A 19,061-nucleotide genomic window follows, 5' to 3' on the forward strand; every position below is an offset into this window, starting at 1 on the left:
TATATATATATATAGCATTCTGGTTTGGTTTTGTTTCTCTAGAGAACCCTGAACCCTGTCTAATGCACATACTATCCCTAACCTTAAGTTTCTGGTTAGTGATAGAGTTGTGTTAGGGTTAGCATTAGATTTAGGGTTAGGGTAAGTTTTAGGGTTAGGGTAAGAGTTAGGACTAGGTTTATGATTACAGTCAGGGTTCCTGTTAGGGTTAGGGTTAAGGTTAAAGTTAGGGTTAGGTTAGGAATGATGTTTAGGAGTTAAGTTTAGGGTTAGGGTTTGTGTTAGGGTTAGGGTTAGTGTTTGGGTTGGGGTTAGTATTAGGGTTAGTGTTAGGGCTTGTGTTAGGTTTAGGCTTAGGATAAAGTTTAGGGTTTGTGTTAGGTTTAAGTGTAATGTTACAGTTAGGGTTAGGGTTACATGTAATGGTAGGTTTAAGATTAGTGTTAGGGTTATGGTTTTGTTAGAATTAGAAATAGGAAAAAAACCCAGAAATTCTTACTACCCTGGAGTCAGTGTTGGCTCAGAGCGACTCCCTGTGGGTTTCTGAGACTGTCACTGTTTGCAGGAGTAGAGAGCCCAGTCTTTTTCCCTGTGGACCTGTTGGTCATGTGGATCAAAGCCCAACACATAATCGCTAAACCACCAGGTCTAACTACTTCAAGAAATTAGTCTCATAAATGAGAGGACATACCATATTAATGAATATGAATAGTTAGCGTTATGAAAAGTCAATACTATCTTAAGTGCTCTATGAATGTAATGCAATCTCATTCCAAATTTAATCAGTATTTATTAAGGAAATAAAAAATAACTTTCTATGGAAAGGAAAGAGACCCTGGGTTAGCAAACACAACTGAAAACCAAAGTAAGAGGTCTCACACTACCCACTCTTAAAACCTGCTAAATATCCACACACGTCAAAAGATTTATAGCAGAGGTACAACTGACAAATAGACCAATGAAACAGAATAAAGAAATTGAGAGCAAATCTGTCCTCCTGTGGACAGCTAATATTTGACACATGACCAAAATTCAATTATTGGGAAAAAGACACACTCTTTAACAAATAGTTCTGGAAAAGTTGGTTATCCATTTACAGAAAAATTAAAATCTAGATTGATGTCTCATACCATATACTAAAATTAACTCAAGATCCACCAAGTTCCTAAATGTAAAACCTAAAACCATAGAGATCATTGAAGAATAATAGGGGCAAACTTAATGATCCCATTTTATAGCATTTAAATAGAACATAACTTTAAAAAACCATAACAGCAGAAGATAAGCTAGAAGACTAGGGTCTTCTAAAATGAAATACTTTTACATATAAAACGACCTCCAAAAGTTAAAAGGGAGTAACCAGAGCCCAAGGAATAGAAGAAAAAAATTGGCAATAGTATTAGTCCCTACACAGCACTAATCTCAAACATTTAAAGAAAATATCAAGACATCAACCACAGAAAAAAACAAATTAATTTAAAACTATGCAGCAGCCATTGATAGAGGCTTCACCAAATAACACATTCTAGAATCCAAAAAACACCTGAGATGGTTAACCATTGTTATTGTTCTTAGGTGCTGTTAAGCTGTTACTCAGAGTGACCCTATATTTAAAACAGAAAAAAACACCGGTGGATCCTGTTCCATCTTCACAAATCCTCCTGAGTTTGATCTCCGTTGTTGTGACTCCATGTCAGTCTCCCCAGTGGAGGCCCGTCCTCCTTTTCTCTGGCCCTTGACTGCAGGACTAAAGCCATTGCCCTGGAGCCCCTTCCCACCACAGCCACTCCAGATGGGGATTGCCGAGACTATAAATCCTTGTGGGAGCCGACAGCATCACCTTTCTTCCTCAGAGATGCTAGGAGGTTTGAACCACCAACCTACTGATTAGCCTTCCAAAGCCTAACCCACACCACCACCAGGGTTGCTACGAAAGAAATACAAATCAATATCATATTTTTCCAGTAATAACAATTGCAATGTTCAATAAGAAAGGAAACATTGTTTGATCAGTGCTATACTGCACCCTGACTGGCTTATCTCTTCCTTGTGACCCTTCTGTAAGGGCAACTTCCCTCCAGTTCTTTAATACTTCTTCCCCCTCACTATCATGGCCTCAATTCTACCTTACAAATCTGGCTAGACCAGAGGATGTACACTAGTACAGATAAAAGCTGGAAACAGGGAATCCAGGACAGATAAACCCCCTCAGGGCCAATAATGAGAGTAGTCATACCAGGTAAAACATAAAAACCATACGGGGAAGATGTGGGGAGAAAGTGGGAACCAATCACAATGATCTATCTATAACCCCTCCCAGGGGGAGAGACAACAGAAAAGTGGGTGAAGGGAGACATTAGTCAGTGTAAGACATGAAAAAAAAATTATACATTATTAAGGGTTCATGAAGGAAGGATGGGGGAAAACGTGAGATGATACCAAGGGCTCAAGTAGAAAGAAAATGTTTTGAAAATGATGATGGCAACAAAGTACAAATGTGCTTGACTAAATGGATGGATGGATTGTGATCAGAGCTGTAAGAGCCCTAATAATATGATTTCAAAAAAGAAGAAAAATCATTAAATGCTGGTGTGGGTTTAAAGAAATTGGAACTTTTAGACATTGCTGATAGGAGTAGAATGGTACAATCACTATGGGAAATAGCTTGATACTACTCTAACAAGTTGAAAATAGAAATATAAATTGAATAAACAAGGGAAAAAGTATAAAAGCTTCTTAGAAATAACCAAACACCTTGATGGGAGGAGTTGCTGGACCCAATAATACATTAAGTTTCCCTCTCTTGCTATCAAATTACATTTTATTGTCTCTTTTGAATAGTGAATTTGTTTAGAATTGTACAATTGCTATCACAATCAGTTTCAAAACCTTTTCATTTTTCTTGAATTCTTTGAGATCAGATCCCTTTGCCCCCTCTGTCCCCCACCATGAACCCCAGGAATCCTTATTTGTGTGTGTGTGTGTGTGTGTACCATATCTTATGCAATCCGGTATTATCCATTCACATACAGTTCTGTCAGTCAGTCCCATCAAGTGGAGTTATATAATCATAAATGCTATCCACTCCCCCACCCCACCCCCTCTTCCCTTATCCTCAGGGGACCATTACTCCTGTTACTTTTTCTGAAAGGTTATCTATCTTGACTTTCATGTACTGAACAATCTTAAATATACAAATAAATATACTTAAATCTAACATGCTTAATGAGGTAAAACAAAGAAAAAACATAATTGTAAGGGGAGGGAGTCTTAAAGAAGTAGAGGTTAGTTATGGGGTTCATCAGTGACAGACTGCAACCTAGATTTATCACTTCTTCCATGTGGCCCTTCTGATAAGGCCTGTCCAATTATATTACAGGTGGGTTTGGGTATCCACTATATCCACACCCCTTCACATAAATTTGGTTACTTGTTTTGAACTTCTGATACATCTTCCCATCAATACCTCATGATCACACAGGCTGGTGTGCTTCTTCCCTGTACGCTTTGTTATTTCCCTGCTAATTGGCCGCTTGTTTTAACTTCAGGTCTTTAAGACCCCAGACACTATATATTTTAATAGCTGGGCACCATCAGTTTTCTTCACCACATTTGCTTATGCACCCATTTTGTCATCAGCAAATGTCAGGAAGGTGAGTGTGTCAGTCTGGGTTGACTAGAGAAACAAATTCATAGACACTCATATGTATAGGAAAGAGCTTTATATATGAGAGCAATTGAATATTGAGAAAACATCCCACCCCAGTCCAGATTAAGTCCTTAAGTCTGATATTAGCCCTTATGTCCAATATCAATCTACAATTTCCTCTTTAGACTCACAAAACACATGCAATGAGGTCGAATGCAGCAAGATCACAGTGGGTGGAAAGTCTTGTGGATCCAGTAGCAGTGGAAGCATATCAGCTCTGGCAGGGGTCTACATGTGGCTCCTTCAGCTCTAGAGCTCTTACATACCTCCATGGGTCTTGTCCGCAGAAATGTCTCACAGGGAGTGAGTGTGTGTCTGGCCTCCAGTGAGCTATTTATCTCCTTAGCACCTCCAAATGAGGTCATCAAGCTGCGACCTGATTGACAGACCAAATTGTACTTCTTCACTCTTTAAGTCTCAAATTGACAAAAGACGCTGTAAATACCACAGTGGGAATCATACAATGCTACAGTATTAGAACAAATTGTTGTACTGAGGTAAGATTTAGGTAGAGGCCCAAAGTCCATCTGCTTCCTTGTTGCATTTGCATATATATATATGCATGTATATATATATATGCATGTATATATATATATATACAATTATAAACATGTTTATATATAGTATATATATTATTTTCTTCTTTCATTTGTTTCTCAACTACCCCACTATACGTTTACCCATCATTCACCTCTCACTAATTCCTCTCAGATATAATTCAATTGATCAACCAGGGAGCTAACAATGATGGGTACAGGGGAATAAAAGTGTCCTAAAATTGATGGCATGGAGGGTGCAGCTTTTCTGGTCATGTTTGAAACAGCCTATTTTGAGTGTATAGCCTCTGATTCTTATAGCAAGTACTTTATAGACGTTAAAATAGAATTTCCCTGGCCTGTCCAACATGGTCAGTTTGGTGTTTTCATGTTTAAAATGTTAAATTTTTAAAAGCATGTAAATGTTTTGATGTCACCATAAGTCTGTTTGCAGATTTTATCATTTTAAAGTATATTTATGTTAAACCGTAAGATAAACTATGGAAGAAAATCGTATGTAAACAGAAACCCGGTGGCACAGACAGCTCAGGCAAAGACCCGCAGGTTGGGCTCACCCAGAGGTGCTGGGAAACAGTGTCTGCCCATCTGCTGCGGAAGGACCACAGCCGGGGGCATGCTCTGGTGTCATTCTTCTCAGTGCACAGGAGGTTGCCGTGACCCAGAGCTGACTCGAAGGAAACGCACAATGCTAACAAACGCAGGTGTGCTTCAGCCCAGATAGGCACTTTAAAGTCTGTCCTTTTGAGTTCAGTCATCTTGCTCGATGCTCGTTGAGTGGTTTCTTCTTTCCTTATTTCACCCAGCCCACAGCCAGCGAGTCAATCCTGACTCCCAGGGACTCCACAGGACAGGGTAGACCTGCCCCTGGGAGTGCTCCCGACTGGAACTCTGGCCAGAGCACAAAGGCCTGTCTCGCTGCCTCATCTATCGTAGAGCAGGACCATATGAAACGAAGAGTCACAGTCTTTAAAACATTTACTCTCTACCCTACTTCTAAAGACATGTTGAAGTAAATGGGAAAGTGCAGTAACATAAATATCTAATTTTCTTATGAAAACAGTAACTCTAAATAAGGGAAGTAGCTATAATGCCATTCATATAAGAAATGATTTATAATAAATGTGGTAATAAATCTTTGACTACAAAAAGCTTTAAGGAAGAATCCAAATGGCAAAGCAAAAACATGCTACTTGATATGGGATTTACACAAACAAAGCATATTCTCATTTAAAAAAGTGTATGCGTTCAGGGATATTTTCCACAACATGGCCATCTAAGACCACGTGGATGATGCACATCTTTCAATATTGTGCCTATATGCTTACAAGTTTAGTAAGTAAAAATGGTATTATTTATTTAAAATGTCTAAACTACTTGGTGCAAAACAGATTGAAAAAACCACAAACCATTCTTCCAATATTTTCTGGAATCAAAGTACCATTTGGGTCTATTTGATCATGGTCACGTGATAAGTAAAGGGTCATGTCAATTAAGGTCGAATGTTGCAAAAAGCACTTAACCCAGAACCTAATACCTTCTTCTCCCATCTCTGAATAAATAAGATTAGGTGAATTTGAGCAATTTTCTTAATGTCTTCATGCCTCATTATGCTAGGATCTTAAAGTTGAAAGAAAACTCTTGAGTTTCCTTGTCAGCTATCAACAGGGGAGCAGGGGCTTAAATGTTTTTAAGCTTAACTGCCTTTAATGGCAAAACAAGTAATATCAACGAATAAAGGTATGTAATAAAAAATTAATTGAAACAGCAATTGATGGACATATTGGGTAATTAAAATGTGCATATTTTGCATAATATCATTGAATAGTTAATGCTAAAACACATTTTTATCCAAATCCTTGTACTACTCTATAACATAATTGATAGTCTGCCAGCCTCGTTGTTGTGCACAGAAGAACAAAATCCTCTAATCTTGTTTGTCATTCAAAAGGGAAAGGGAAAACAAAGGACATCGAATATAGGACACAAAGAAAGAGAGCTGCATATCATTAAAAAACACCTGGAATGTTTTAATAAAATTAAAGTATCATACTATGTGAGCTTTTAGAGTCCTGCTGCATCCAAATTTCTGTTTCTTGGACAATTGGTACCCTAAGTGTGATCGTTGCACTAGCAGCACTGACAACATTGTGGTTCTCAGCTATCACTGAATCAGTTCCCACTCATGGAGATCCCAAGTCCAACCAAACTGAACAGGGAGAGGCCAGCACCAGCCTCACAATTGTTGCTAGGTTTGAGCCCATTGTAGCAGTCTCTGTGTCAATCCAACACATTGAGGTGCTCCGTCTTTTTTGCTGCCCTTCTATTTTATGGAATATGATCTCCTTTCCCAGGGACTAGTCTCTCCTGATAACAAGTCCAAAGTATGTAAGACAGAGCATCTCCATCTTTGTTTGTAAGGAGTATTCTGGCTGTCCTGCTTCCAAACAGATTTGTTTGCTCTCTGGCAGACCAATATTCTCCCCCAACATCTTAATGCAAATGCAAAAAGTCTTCTGCACTTTTCCTTATCCATTGCCCAACTCTCACATGCATATGAGAAACCTGAAAACATGGCTTGGGTCAGGCGCACGTTAGTCTTCAAAGTGACTTCCCTGCTCTTCTATACCTTAAATAAGTCTTGTTCAGTAGACTTGTCAAATCTAATAAGCCATTTGATTTTGTGACTCCTGCATCCATAAACATTGATTATGGATCAAAGCAAAATTAAGTACTTGACAACTTCACCTTTTTTTTTTCCAGTTTATCGTGGCCCAGTTTATCTGTTGGTTCAGTTGTGAGGGTTTTTGTTTTATTTTCATGTTGTTATCCATCCAGAAAGCTGCAGTCCTTGATCAGCATATGCTTCAAGTCCTCGTACCTTCAGCAAGCAAATTTGTGTCATGCATATAGAAGGTTGTTAATATGCCTTCCTCTAATCCTAATGCTACTAAAAACGGTAATAATAAAAAATTGAGATACCTCTATACCATTAAAATCAGACTCTGTATGTTAACAAGTTCCCTAGGTGATTTGCATGTACTGAATTTACTTATAATTTTTAAAAAACTTGGACTAGTATGCCTCAAACAGTTTTACCTTTTTTATTGTGAATAAAGTGAAGATCATCATTTTTGTATTCAATAGTTTAAGTAACTTGTCAAACCTTATTATAACTTGGCTTTCCTCTTTCCCCTTTTTTCCTTTCTGTTCAACTTCTTACAGACTTCCATCTTCGCCTTTACCCTAAATACCACCTGTCTACCCTCTAGCCTAAGATTTGCATGTATTTAAAATTAAGACAGTCTGCCTGCAAATGAAATTGTGATTTCTAAAATTGTCTTAAACTGCTGAGATTTGTAATTTGTTGGATTTTACTTAGAAGAATTGAGAAATTAGATGTTGTAGAACATGTGGGATTTTTGGTATTTCAATATTTTAAAATTCATCCCCCCACCTCCCACTCCCCGCCAGGCTTATCTTTCCAGTGTGGACTAAGTACATTTTCCCACCCAATTAAGAGGACTGGCCTACCTGACCTTATAGTTTTGGTCCCACCCTACATGATCAGGATCACCTATGTTAGCTTGAAACTCAATGTTCTTTTAAATGGCTGCATTCACATCATGGCTTTCTGTTTCTTCCTTTCCTTAAGGGAATGGGAAAGGTTGAAAGTTCAGCTTTCATTGACACACACAATTTAAGCTGAACACTCCACAAAAAAATTTGTCTTAAAGAGACAGATTTTCTAAGACATGTAGATAAAATGGAGTATTTTGTGAAAATGAGTTCAGACCATTGATGAAATAAGTGCTCTTTTTCCATTAGTTGTAAGCATAAAATTTTCCTGTTAACATACTTTCTCAGTTCTGCATCTGTTAGGGTAATTTTGTGCATATCATATAAAGACCCACTGAAGAGAAATATTTTCAGACAGTTCTAAAATATGTACTTTAAATAAAATATAAGTTAAATCATAAATATCTATCAAGACCTCTTCACAACTGAGCACAGGGTCCACTTTAACCATTTACTAAAAAGCACTTTGTTCTAAGAAATAAGCATCACCATCAATCACACACACACACACATACACACTCAAAGTATTACGACTAAAGTTATTGAAACCTATTTTAAGCAGAAATATTAAAATGTGCATTTAGTGCTCTATCTGAGTCTATGCACTTTGGAAGGGCATCTGTCCATTTGTCTAACCCTTCCACACACAAAAACTTTTCACTCCACTTCAAAATAGTTTTGAAATTGTGTCCCTTTTAAATGTTCTTTGAGTTTTGGGAAACCAAAACAGACCTTCAAGGGCAATATCAAGCATGTAGAAATGATGGGATAAGGTTTCCCAAAAAAATTCTCATAAGATCGCCATTGGTACTCTAGAAGAATGAATATGTGCGCTGATATGCTGGCAGGAAAAATCCTTGGTGCAACTCTCGGCCTTTTCCTCACAAATGTAGTTTCCAATTTTCTTAAAACTTCTTCATAAGACAAGACACTAGGATCATTCTGTGTCTCTCAAGAAAATCTATCAGAATTACTCTTTGAATCTCAAAAACTAGTTGCAATCATCTGAGCTAATCTATCTCCCTTGAATTTCACTGATGTAGTAGACCCCCCTGGAAAAGCACTATTTTGATGGGACTTTATTTTTAAGGCTCTCTACAAAGACAGACCCCAAGAGGTGTGTTCCTGAAAGCACTTGCCTGCAGCCATCCACCAGCCACAGGGACACCTTTCAGTGTGGTTGGTTTGTAACAAGCTCATGTATGCAGGAACGAGAACCCAAGAATAGATTTTTCTGTCTTACCCTCATAAGTTCTACAAAGCTCTTTATGAATAAAGAATCATTTTATATTATTTGACAAGTCTTAGTGGTGCTGTTTGGGCTTCGGTGGCCCTGTGGTGATGCACTCTAGCCTGTTCAGAACCACCAGGTGCTCTGAAGGTGAAAGACAAGGCTCTCTCCTCCCATAACGCTACAGTTTCAGGGACCGCCCCCCACCCCCACCCCCCCACCCTATCCCCAGGGCAGTTCTAACCTGCCTTACAGGGTTATTTGGCGTTGCAGTCAACTAGGTGTCAGTGAAGTTTTGTTTTGTTTTTTTTGGTGGCGCAGAGGTTAAAAAATGCAACCACTGCAGGGAAAGGTCGACTGTGGAAGCCCACCAGCCACCCTCAGGAAGAAAGATGGGGCAGTCCTCCTTCTGCAAAGATGGAAAGCTCTGGAAACCCCGCAGGGGCAGTTCTACTCCACGAAAATGGAATTGTATTTGCTTTCATGTTTTTTTTTTAATGTGGTAAATATATGTGTATACACACATATACTTACCTATATATCTATGTCTAGCTATATATCTATGTCTAGCTATCATCTAGCTATATTCCACTTTTGAAGACTTCTCAAAATATGTCCAACACATGATTTGTCAGTTCTCATTTATTCACATGTACAAATCAGTGACACCCATTACATTGATGCTTTGGGATTAAATTTTCAGATATAGCATTATATATAGTTTAACATAGTACATTCATTGTTTTTGTTTGTGAACTTCCATTCGTTAGCCTCCTGTTTGAGGTTTTTGCAGTTTGGAAATGGCATTTAAATGCATAAATATCCCCACTAACTCACTACTTCCCTCCTATATGAACACATTATGTGTAATGGTCATGTTTATACATTGGAAAACGAGTGTCATACTTTTAGACCATGGAATGGTGGCTGTTTACTTGATGAAAGACAAATTCAGCCAGAATGGTCAGTGGATATTCATGCCATTATGTCCTTCACAAAAATCCTCTAAGTAGATAAACAGGCTAGTTAGACATGAATGCTGTGCTCATTAGGGATTGCCTACTGCAAAGACGTTGTTTTGGTCTTGCAGGAAAAATAAGCCCGGTCTCTCTTCTCTATTATCGTCTAGTCTATTCGAACAGGCAGAATGCCACTTATCATTCTCCAGTATGCTCCACTCTGAGCTCCCCTAATTGCCACTTTATTGGGCATTCAGCAAGAGATATGAAGAAAAGTATTACTTTGCAGAATGATAATGAAATTTCAGGTCAACATTCTCTTTTATAGAAAGATTGTGGTTGCTCAGCAAACTGGTTTTGGAAATAGTTAGAATTTAACTTTGGTCATTCTGAAGAGAAAATATGTTTCTTGAGAAAAAGCAAGATGACTTGATATTGTGAGTCTCTCAAAGAATGCAAGTATACATTTATTTTTACTAACATAAGGGAAAAAATCAGATAAAGTAAAAGAGTCATGTGGCCAGCAATGCAGACACACACACAGACACACACACACACACACACTTTCTATGTAAAACTGGGAATTTTGGTCATCTCACTTTTTTCTGTTTCAACGTGTCAGATGACCCATTCAAGGAAGTTAAAGAAACAGTTGTTCTGTGGATAACAATTTACAAGGTCCATAGTTCAGAGTTTTCTATAGAAATAACAGTTTAAAAATTCAAAAGATCCTATTGCCACCATCTGTTTGGATTCTCATAATGAATTATTAATTTGGCACTTCTATATTGATGCTAACTAGTGGGAATTAATCATAGATAGTCATTTAGAGGATCATTGTAGCAGTAAGCTAAAGGTGATCTTTGGCCAACAGAAAGAATGAAATACAACCATGGGGATGAATAAGGAACCAGGTATATGTGTGAATTTAAATCTAGGAAATTAGTCTTGATGAAGAAGAACTGGTGTCATCTGATTGAGAAATATCTTGCTGTGTAAGACTGGATTATAAAATGTATCAAACCAATGGTGAATTATATGCTCTTTAACAATAAATCACCTACATGAGACCAAACAATCAACATTTATTCTAAAACAACTCTGAGAAGAATAAGGAGTTGTGGGGAACAAGTTCAGTGACCTCACTAAGGTTGGTGTGACCCTACAGTAACACAGAGTGCCACCCTTCATCTCACCCAGGCCTCCTCCCATACCACACCATACAGAATCCCCAATCATGTGTATTACAAGTTTAACAATAGGCTAATATGGACATAGTTTTAATTTTCTTAAATGTAATATCTCTTCAAATAGATAAATACTAACAGCAAAACTGTTTTATAAAATCTTTTGACATTGATTCACAACATTGGAAGTGACATCATTATTGGTAACATTGGAAGTGACACCATTATTAGTAACTAAGGCAGAAAACATGTTCTCCACACAATGAATTGTTGGCCTGAGATTGACACACGCCAGATTTGCTAACAAAAGTGTAAAAATTAGCCAGAATTAATCTTTCTCCCTATCTGAATTTGAGATGGCCAAGAATTTTAATATTAGCATATATTCAGAAATCAGAGATATGAAAATATTTGGTAACCAGCAAATAAAAATTATTCTATTTCATTTTTATGTATTTCTTACTTATATTTATAATGCCTTGTGAGAATAATATAATTTATAGGTTCCAATAGTTCTACAATTTGGACTCTGAGGCGCTTAACTGGAAGACTTCTAAAAATGATGTTATAATGTGCTTCTAACAATTTCTTTTCCAGACCTGAGATTTTCTATGAAAATTGAATTAAATCTAAATAGAGATGGAAATGAAAAGAATGAAAGGCACACAGAGGACAAATGAAGTGAATAAATTTATGAAAATCTACATTTATTAGTGACAGACCCCTTTCCTAAGAGTTTTATTGACTTAATTTTCACCATTCAAATATAATTCAAACAGCTACTATTATATATACATATTTTGAGTTCAAAGTTTCTCTTATACTCAGGAAAAAGAGCTTTTTCCCCCTAAAAATCACATCCCACATTCCACAGTATTCCATCATGGTATTGCTTATTTCTGTAAAACAAATGGCTCCCTGCAGTAGTACTTTCAGATGAGATCATATCAGATCTCATAAACCGAGCCAAGTAGGGGCTGTGGACAAATGAGATCTTCCAAGAAAATCTAGACACTATGAGAAAGTAGTTTCAGAAACTAAGTAAATAACATTTGGGGTGATTAAATAATAAAAAGAATGTCTCGCCCTTAGGAAAATGTCAAATTCAACCATACTATCTTTATTTCATTAGAATTAAACCTAAAACCTGTTGGAAGAAAATCTTTGTGTCTAATAACTTTTAAATGATTAAAAACCTCAGATGATGGTCATATTTTAAAATAACAAAATATTATTTTGGTTTGTACTAATTCTCTTCTTTTTGCCATTTTCTATAATGTTTTTAAAGTTTTCATTATAAATTAGGTGACAGTTTATATTTCAGACAATCAATTTTGTCTTCAACTTAAACTACTTAGCGAACTCCCAATAGCTTGCCCTGCCCTCCCCTTTTATCCCTCACTACCGGTAGGATGCTTTTCTTTACCCAACTACCTGTAGCCCATTTTTTCATCTGCCCGCTGTCCAAATAGTCATCAAAGTTTGTTTATTTCGGTAAGAAATGGTTTGTCTGGGTTTTCCTTTGTAACAATGATCTCATGCAATATTTGTTCTTTTGTCATTGACTAACCACTCAGAATCATGTTTTCCTAGTCAATCCATGATGTGTAATCCTTCACACTTCACCATGATTTGTTAGTAATGCCTGGTATTCCATTGTGTGTATGTATCAAAGTTTCTTTCGCCATTTTTCCACTGGTTGATGTATACCTGGTTTCTATCTTCCTGCTACTGTGAACAGTGGCACAATTATGGATATGCATATGTCTGTGCACGTGGTGGATGTCGCACTTTTTAGGGCATAAGCTGAGCAAATGCATTGCTGGCTTAGCGGGTTATTTCTGTTCTCTGGTTTGAGGAATCGCCATATCGCTTTCTAAATGGGGTACGCAATTTTCAGTTCCACCAGCAGTTTATGAGGGTCCAGTCCTTCTGCACCTTCTTCAGCATGTACTACTTTTTGCTTGTTTGGTTTCATTTTTCTGTCAATGCCAATGTGAGGTCATGTTATTGTTTTTATTTGTATCTCTTGGATGGTTAGTGATTGTGATCATTTCTTCAAATGTTTTTTGGCCACTGGGATATCTTTTTTCAGTGACCACAGGCTCCTCTTTTCTGTTTAATTTTTAGTTTTATTATTCAACTTTTTCTTGTAATTTTCCATAAATTTTTGAAATGATCCCCTTGCCCAATATGTTGTTGCCAATTTTCTTTCAAGTTTGTGGATTATTTTTTCCTCTTTTGATGAAATCTTCTTCTTTATAGATGGTCTCAGTTAGGTATGTTGTCCTTTGCTAAGTGTGTAGGTTTTGTGGTTGCTGTTGTTATGTTTATAGTGGGAATATGCCCTGTATTAGGGCTCTAACACGTGTTAATATTTTCTGACTGATCATCATTAAATTTTGGATTCACATTTACTTATTTAATCTATCTGGAGTTGGTTTAAGTATATAGGGTGAGGTAGGGGACCTGTTTTATTATTCTGCAAATGGAAAGCCAATATTGCCAGCACCATTTCTTGAAGATCCCATCTCCTCCCCAATTAACGTATATAGGCATTTTGTCAAAGATCAGTGGTCTGCGTGTGGAGGGATTTATTTCTGCTCACTGATCTGTGCATCATCCGTTGTTGTACCAGTACCAGGAGGTTTCGAAGACTGGGAGTGTGTAAGTGACTTTGAGGTCTGGAAGGAAGAGGCCCTTCCACGTTGTTCTCCTTCCTCAGTAGTGCTTTGCTGTCATGGGTCCTTTTCCTCTGCAAATAAAGCTGATAATTCGCTTTTCCATGCCTTTAGAAAATGTTACTGGGACCTGAACCAGAGTTGCATTATGTTTATAGACTGATGTGGGTGATGTGGACATCTATTTTACAATGTTCACCCTTCTTTGGGCAGGGGCATTCTTATAGTACTATTTCTTGTAGCAATGTTTTCTGAATTTCTTCATACAAGTTTTTGTTTCTCTGGTGAAGATTAAGCCTAAGTATTTCAACCTTTCTGGGGCTATTATCAATGCTATTGTTCTTTTGATTTCCCTTTAAGAAATCTCTTCCTTTGTATACAGGAGCCCTATCAAGTTTTGTATGTTTATTTTGTACCCAGCAACACTGCTGGATCTTTCAATGACTTCCAACAGCTTGCTTGCTGAGTCTTACAGGTTTTCTAAGGAAAGAATCACATCATCTGCAGATAGAGAGTGTCCTATTTCTTATCAATTTGGAGGCCTTTAGTTTCCCTTTGTTGTCTAACTGCTCTCTGGTTAGGAGCTACAGCACAGTATAAAACAACAGTTGTGATAAAAGGCGTTCTTGTCTGGTTCCTGTTCAAATGATTAATGTTTTCAGTTTATCCCTGTTGAGTTAGAAATCAGTCATTGGCTTTGCATACAGATATGGCACACTTTTGCATCACATATGGCTGTTATTATGTTAAGTATTTCCTTTCTATTCCTATTGTGCTAAGTGTTTTTATAAGGAGAGAATTTTGTCAAAGGCCTCTTCTCTATCAGTTTATATGATCATGTAGTTCTGATCCTTAGTTTTATTTATATGGTTGTGTACATTAATTGTTGTTCTAATATTGAGCCAACTTTGCATACCAGATATGAATCTCACTTGATCATGGCGCATTCTTTTTTTCATATTTTGTTAAATTTTGTTCACTATGGTTTGGTTGCGAACTGTTTCCTATGTTCATAAGGGATGTTGTTCTGTAATTTTCTGGTTATGTCTTTACCTGGCTCAGTATTGTTCTATGCTTGTTTCCATAAATTAATTCAACAGTTTGTCATCCTTTCCTGTATTCTGGAATAATTTTTGTAGAATTGGTATCAACTCTTCTCTGGAAAAAAAGGACACATTTTAACTGTGGTGTTGGCAAAGCATGTGGAATGTTCTGTGGTCGTCCAAGAGAACGAACAGTCTGTATTGGAAGAAGTACAACCTGGATACTCCTTAAAAGTGAAGATGGTATGGATGGTTCAGTGGTTTAATTATCCATGAAGGAATTAAACTGTACGCACCTGCAGCAGGTTGTTGATAGAGCAGGTTTCCATGGCTCGGAGGTGCCAACTTTCCACCTAATAAAAATCCAGTAATTAAACAAGCAAACAAACAAAAAAGCGAAGACAAGAATACATTGTTTCATGCATGTTGGATGTAATTTATTTCATAGCATTCATTGCATTTCTATTTAACAGGCCTCATCTAACATCTTCTTTGCATTCTCTTTCGATTATTCATTTGTTCCTTATCCTATTGGCTTCTGAGTTTGGGGGGGGCAAATATGGCCCTTTTCACCTTGTATGGTTGATTCTTCTGAGGAGGATATTGCTTGTGAGTAATGTTCGTTTATAGGCCTGACTACTGTTTGGCTACAAGGTTATCCCAGGAGATACATTTAGTTCCCATTCGGAAGGGATCTGAATATTGAAGTATCAGGGCCTCTACTAGTCTATATTAGACCAGTAATTCTTATCTTTTTCATGAGTTTGTATTTCCTTTTACATTTTTCTCACATTTATTCCAGGATCTCTAGTTCCAATAAGAGTGGTTGGTAGTTGTAGCCAGGCACCATCTCGTTCTTATGATCTCTGAGTAATGGGGTCTGTGGTCCTATTGTTCTTATGATCCATTATTTCTTTGTTTTTTGGTTTTATTTGCTCATGTTTTTTCATAGACAGGGAGGCACCTAGACCTAGATCTGTACCTGAGAGAGTTACTCATAGCTTAAAACACTACTCAGTCATAACTCACTTCAATAGAGTGTAGTACATTGTCTTGGTGAAATACACTAACTTAGCTGTGCCTTGGACTGTGGCCTTAAGCCTTCAAACCCTGTGACTCATTCTCACAAAGGGTATGGCTATGACTAAGAAATTTTCAGAAATAGCCCTCTGTTTGTTCTAACACACACACAGATATTTATAGCCCTTACAGAATATATATATCAATAACCTCTTTCAATCCTGTATGTGGTGGTGAGTAGAATTCCATTGCTATGCATATCTGTTCATTTCCAATGTTTGCGTATTCATCCTTTTATAGATTATTTTTTTAGTTACTGACTTTGCAGCAGTGTGTATATAATACTATTATTCTTTGTTATCTAAAACTCTTACACAATTATCAGTGTCTTCCTATGTTTTAACAATATTGTACTGATCTCCCCCTAATTGTATGTTGTCTTTCTAAAGACTAATAAAAAATTAATTAAATTAAAAATCACTCCCATCAGTGATTCTTTAGGACACGTATTTATAGGTGATAGATAGAACGACTCTACAGGATGAGGTAGATCTGCTCCTGTGGGTTTCCCAGACTGTAACTCTTTATAAGTATAGAAAGCCTCATTTTTTTGTCAAGGAGCATCTGGTGATTTCAAAGTATCGACCTTGTGGTTAACAGCCCAAAGCATAACAACTACATCGCCAGAGCTTCTTTTCTCTTGAGTACTCTTTTTCTCTCTCAATATCCAAAAGAAGAACTAGAATATATGCCAATACCTAACCTACATTGAAAATGTTTATACTATTCAACTGTAGAGATGTATCACTTAACTAAATGCTAGATTAAAACAATTTTTTGGACTATCTTATTGCATCTTAAGTGACAATTGTCTAGCAAATTGGTTTTCTACTCAATAGTTCCAAAGTGATTTTGTGACCTTGGTTGCTATTTCCTCGATGTGTCTGCCTCGTCAGCACTGCCACCCTAGGCTCCCCACTTCCATGAGTTTCTTTTTCCCAATGCTGCATTTTGGCTCTCATATAATTAGTGTCCTAAGAAGCACAGATACTATTGTTTATTTTGCAGATACTATTGTTTATTTTGCAGGCAAGTACATAATTCAGTTGAGAGGTGGTGTCTGGGAAGGGCTTCAATTCCAATGAAGGGAAACAGTCTCAGGGATGTTTCCTTTTCCTTTCAGACTAGTAAGTGTTGCCTTCACTATGAATTTGAGTGTTGTTCCACCCTGCCTCCCTACTATGTCCTCCCATTGTATCTAGTAATTTTTAGCATCTCCCTAGCCATAACAGTTGGTAAAGGTAGATCATCTTGTATAGTTTCTTCTGATCTCATCTATTTCTTCTGGTCTCAGACTACAGGAGGCTATGGTCACGTGGACTATTACTGCTTCTTGTGTCTTCATGTTTTCCTTTACCTTCCTTTGCACCAATGGGGAGAGAACAATAGTAGCGTCTGAGATGGCTATCCTAGCAAACCTTTAAGACAACAAATGCTATTAATCAAATAAGAACGTAGAATATTTTCTTTATAGTCTATGTTATGCCAGTTGATATACTTCAAGTCTATGGTCCATCCTGGGAGGTTTTCGGTTATGTCTAAGAAGTTTCCATAGTTGTGTTCCTTCTGTGCTCTATTATATATGTCACTATACAAGTGACTCTCAAACAGCATATAGGTTAGTGTTACCAACTTCGCATGCATTTGAGAATCTGCTGACGGTTTACCATTGACCCTTGAAGAGCATGGACTTAATGTGTCCTGGTGGCATACGTATACGGATTTGTTTTCATCTTGTGGCTATCGTGGTGAACTCAAGTGTTAAAAGTATCTGCTTAAAGTATCACATGATGCGAATAACATCCCGTGAGCAGATTGGGTCATGGAAATATGATTCGTATCACATATCACTTTAAGTAGATACTTCTAATAGTTGAGTTCATGGCTCTAGAGAGCCTAGGGGGCAAATACTTGCATGTAAGTGGGCCTATGCGTTTCAAATCATGTTCTTCAAGGATCAAATGTTCATGCAGTATATTCAAATCTGTGTATAGAAAGATTCACAACCATGTCTATATGTGTACCTTGGTGCAATTCTATACAACCACCCATTCACATTTAGCATGTATCTAAATATATATCCAAGATTAAATTATCATTTGCCATGACTGATTTTTCAAGGTTTTGTTCCCTATTACTGTAATTTTCCTTCCCCCTTGGGTACTTCCCAGTGTTTTCCTTTGTCTTGGTCACTTTCATGATTCCCCACGGTGTTTGCTTTTCCTTTCTCCAGAATTTACATGTACCTACTATCGAGTTAGTGATTCTCCTTTCCTCTTTCTGGTAACTGTCAGGTAATGTTTCTTCCTGTGCAGAAACCTGCAGTTGGCTTTTGAAAGCAGTGGCTTCACAGTATATTTGTTCTTTTGTGATGGAGTTATTTCATTAAGCATAATGTCTTCCTGATTTCTTCATGTTGTGAGATGTTCATAGATTCATCCTTATTCTATACTGTGGTATAGAAATTCAGTTTACGTATATAGCAAAATTTGTTTACTCATTTTTGCTATTGTGAATAATTCTGGATTAAACATAGGTGTACATATGTTTATGCTTGTCACAGTTCTTATTACTCAAGGATGTACACTGAATAATGGAATTTCTGGATCACAATATTCCTATATTTAGCTTTTTATAAACATATTTTAGCATGACTTGCAAAGCATTTAGGTGCATTCTTAAACCTTTATGGATTTATGAATTATAAAATCTAGTTCATAAGATTTCTGCTCAATATTTGAAGTTCTACATACAATTATAATTGCGGAAGACCCTGAATAGCTTCCTTAGGCAGACAAATAGGTTGACAGATAGATATGATATAGATTACAGATAGATAGATTTGACTCAGAATAAAGTGATACTAGACCCTGTATTATCCTTATGATAACCAGTATATTTGAGTTTATCGTTTTGGCTAGTGCACAAGTCTATCTCACCAAATTGTCCTTATCCTTGCTGGCTCTCTCCCTCACCAACGATGTTGTCTTCCACCAGCAGTTGAGTTCTCCTGATGACATACTCCAGAGACAGCAGTG

The sequence above is a fragment of the Echinops telfairi genome, unplaced genomic scaffold (assembly GCF_000313985.2).
Source record: "Echinops telfairi isolate 266 unplaced genomic scaffold, ASM31398v2 ScPeMD7_4;HRSCAF=17, whole genome shotgun sequence".
NCBI lineage: Eukaryota > Metazoa > Chordata > Mammalia > Afrosoricida > Tenrecidae > Echinops > Echinops telfairi.